A 4,179-nucleotide genomic window follows, 5' to 3' on the forward strand; every position below is an offset into this window, starting at 1 on the left:
AAAAAAAAAAAAAAAAAAAAAAAGGATTTTAACTTGACACTCGTGTGGCTTGAGCACAAAGCAAGGATTCAAAGGTCTTGTGACCTTCCTGCCTTTAGTCTCCAAAACATGATGGGTGGGCAAGGAGGGGGTGCAGTGCTGAGGACCACTGGGTACAGTGCACTTAACACAATGGAATACTAAGGCCAGAGGATTGTCAGGAGTTCAAGGCTAGCCTGGGGTATATAGCTCCAAGCCAGCCTGGGCTGCAGAGCAAAATTCAGGAACCCAAGAGTAATCTTACCTAACTGTGGTCCTGTAGACTGTACTGTCAGTCTGCCAGGCAAGGTATACCCACTGGTGCATAATGACCTGCATGTTCTTGGGGAAACCAATAGCTTTTTTTTTTTAATTGAATTTGAAGCCTACTTTGCAAAGGACATCACGGTGGCTACCATGGGGGGGGGTACTCCTGAAGTCCTCTCCTCCCCTGAGGAGTTGTTGGCAGACAGGGGTTACCAGGGGTGGAGGGTCTGCCATCCTTTCAGTGAGGTAACCATTGCTAAGTTGCCCATGCTCCAGGAGGCAGCCTTCTACTCTTGTTCATCTGCCTGACACTAATTAAACTTACTGAATGAAAAAAAACACAATAACCTCCACCCCCATACACACCCCAGACCATGAAAGCTAGTTAGGAAGAATAGTATGAACAGGAACAGGAGGAGGATAAGAGAGAAGATGGGGAATTCATATGATTACAGTGTATTGTGTAAACATATGGAATTGTCAGAAATGATCTTGAGTTTTAAAAAGAGCTAAGGAAAAAGAAAGAAAAAAAAGTAAGACAGCAAGGCAGCAGAAAAGACAGAAAGACAGACAGACAGAAAGAAAGAGACATTCAGGAAGCCTAGAGGTAGCTTCTGCTTCCATAGTGGGGTAGCCTGGGGTGACATGAGGAAGTAATTTGTCAGTCCGGACGAAGGAAGAAGACTCAGGACAGGTCATTACTGTAAACACCCTCTCTGCTCTTTCAGGACTTTAGAAAAAGGAGTGAAAAGATGGAATCAGTGGTTTTGAGAGCAAATTGGGTCACTGGTTTTGGCCTAACTGGTAGATCTCTTTGATATATTGTCACTTCTGGGAATGGCACCATGAGCCAATGGAGGGCTGGCATCCAGAGGAGTGGAGACCCCGGGGACAGGCCATGTTTGCCAGGCATGCTTTAGGGGATTGTTGGCCAAACATGTTGTAGTCACATGCTGCATAGACTTGTTACCCCCATGAATAGTGTGGTCTACAGGTTCTAATGAAGCTGGAAAATTCCTGGGGCTAGTGACACTGCAGCATTTCAATGTCATTATCCCAGAACGCATTACCCACATGTTTGGGGTGCCACTGAGGTTCACTGCGAGCACAGAGCTCTGGGTCGGGATGCAGTGCTCAGACTAGCTCAGGTGTTTCCTATAGTACTAGTCATTATTTCAGAGTGTTCTCTTCCATAGAGGAGGAGTCTGTTGTGACTCACTGTGGTGTTAAGCAGTGGCTGCTTGAAGGAGCTACTTCACCACATCGTTGGCTTGTATTCTTTCCTTTTTACTTGATTTCTTCCAGTGTTATTTTGCTCATCCTGGATCTAAGAACAGCAGGATGTATACCCCCTATAGCCTAAGTGTGTGTGGTAGGCACTCCCATTCAGGGTTGTACACCTTCCTTCCCCAGTGACACGTTTCTCAGAATGTCCTGTCGTTGACTGATGCATAACTAACCTAACCTCTGGGTCTTAGCTTTCTCCTCATCCATAGTTAACATCTCTACTACACAGCTGCGAGGATCTTGCATGTAGACTACCTTGCGCAGCCCACAGCGCTTGTTACAGTCCGTAGGCTTCCGACGCGTCAGCAGTTCTCAGTGCTATTCCATTGGATGTAGTTTGCCGTATCGCTGGATAGAAAGTCCACTTGCTGCTATCTGTGGATTGCCCTCCCTTAGTCTGGTGTCCCCAGGGAGCTCAGTTTCAGATCTACTTTGACTTCTGATGGCTAGGAAGCACAGCTAGGTCCTAGACTTCCCTCTGCACATTTTTTACCAAGTACGGCTAACTATTGACCTAAACGTTGGAAGTAGCCCTGAAAGCTAGGAACATCAGGAGGGAAGTCTAACCTTTCGAGCTAGGTTTCCAGGTTGCCTGTTATCTGCCCCATGGGACACGTTTCTATACACACGCGGCCGTGCAAAGGCAAAGGGCACAGTGATCCTGAGAGTGAGTCACAGTTATCTGATGACAGAGGCTTTCAGAGGAGAACCGATGTGTGTGACTTTCTTCGCGCTCTCCCTGTCTCTCCCTTTTCCTCTCCTTTTATTCATTCCTCATCTTTTTTGTATTTTTCTTTTATGTTTTTCAAAAAAAAAAAAACACTTATGCATATGAATACACTGTAGCTGTCTTCAGACACTCCAGAAGAGAGCATCAGATCCCATTACAGATGGTTGTGAGCCACCATGTGGTTGCTGGGAATTGAACTCAGGACCTCTGGAAGAACAGTCAGTGCTCTTAACTGCTGAGCCATCTCTCCAGCCCATCTTTTATGTTTTAAGAGACTTTTCCAAAATAAAATTTTAACTTATTGTTTGAAAATATCATATATTATATATATGTATATATATGCATATATATATATATATGTATATATATATATATATATATATATATATATTATGTATCCCACCATTCTCCCCAACTCCTCACAGAACCCCAAGGGCCTTCCTTACATCTTTGGTCTTTTTTTTTTTTTTTTTTTTTTTATCAATCTCACTGAGCCCAGTTGGTACCATCACTATGTCCGTACATGTAGGGTCATCCACTGGAGCATGGACAACTGACCAGGGTCCACTTCCCTGAAGAAGACAGCTCCTAAGCTGGGGAGAGGACCTGTGAGCCCCTCCCTCATTCGTGATGGACCTGCTTGGTGGATGGGCTTGATCTTGTGCAGGCAGCTGCGGCTGTTGGATGTTTGTGTGTACAATGGCCCTGTCATATCTAGAAAACACTGCTTCTCAGCAGTTTCCCACACATTTAGGCTCCTGAAATCTTTCTGCCTCCTCCTCCTCCTCTACAGTGATCCCTGAGTTTTGAAGAGAGCGGACAAGCTATAGATGTGCCCTTTAGAGCGGAGTGCATCATAATCACTTTTTTCATACTTTGACCTATTATTGTTAGTCTCTCTGGTTAGCCTCTGTTCATTGTAAAAAGAATCTTCTCTGAGAGTCACGCTGTCCTTGGGCATAATTATAAACATACTCAGAGGGCATTTTGATACTATGTTCATTTAGAAAACAATAATACTAGGCTCACTCCTGAAGCTGTGAGTTCCCTGACTATGAGGTCTTGGCCATATTCACAGTACTGAGCATTCTCATGTCCTCCTGTAGGGCAGGCCTTAAATCCAGTAGCGCTTGGTTTCAACCGTAACACTCATGCCACCATTACAACCGTGATCCATCTCACCATGCTGGTCACTACCATAGTCCACTGGGTTGACAGCTGTGATAGCTGAGTAAGACTGTTGCTGACTCTCCTCCTCCTCCTCCTCCCCCTCCTCCCCCTCCTCCTCCTCTCCCTCCTCCTCTCCCTCCTCCTCCTCCTCTTCCTCCTCCTCTCCCTCCTCCTCCTCCTCTTCCTCCTCCTCCTCCTCCTCCTTCTCCTTCTCCTCCTCCTTTTCTTTCTCTTCCTCCTCCTCCTCCTCCTTGCAATCTGCATAGCAATGGCTAGCACCTTGAAAACCAGCCAATAGGGAGGAAACTTTCAGTTTAGTGTCAGCTTGGTCTTGCCGTGTCCTGTGACCTGAGTCACAGATACAGTCAGGTATGCTGTATCTTTAGCAGAAGGATCTTACAATTAAATAAAATGCCACTTACTGGTGGGCCTGAGCTTTCCTTTTTCTTTTACAGTCACCATGTAACAGCCGGCCTGTAAGTGTTGATTTCCTGTTTTACCCTCCCTAGTACAGGGACTTCAGGCATACCTCCCCACAGCTGACTGTGTGTGGAATCTTTCTTTGTGGGTGGCAACACCTCATGCCTACATAGAGGCTCAGTCACAGAGATAAGACTTTTGCCAATTCAAACTCAGAGTTATCATGTTGACTCAATGTGTGTGTGTGTGTATATATATATATATATATATATATATATATATATATA

General features: G+C 45.2%; 1 protein-coding gene and 1 long non-coding RNA gene across 6 annotated transcripts in view; one reads left to right on the forward strand and one right to left on the reverse strand.

Annotated features, from left to right (window-relative positions):
* Positions 1-4,179, forward strand: part of Sec24d (SEC24 homolog D, COPII coat complex component) — a 96,865-nt gene that overhangs the window by 11,183 nt on the left and 81,503 nt on the right. The window lies entirely within an intron of this gene.
* The window catches only part of LOC116093737, an 11,728-nt gene that overhangs the window by 2,666 nt on the left and 4,883 nt on the right, over positions 1-4,179 (reverse strand). The gene's annotated exons all lie outside the window — the stretch shown is intronic.

Source organism: Mastomys coucha, unplaced genomic scaffold (genome assembly GCF_008632895.1).
Source record: "Mastomys coucha isolate ucsf_1 unplaced genomic scaffold, UCSF_Mcou_1 pScaffold16, whole genome shotgun sequence".
NCBI lineage: Eukaryota > Metazoa > Chordata > Mammalia > Rodentia > Muridae > Mastomys > Mastomys coucha.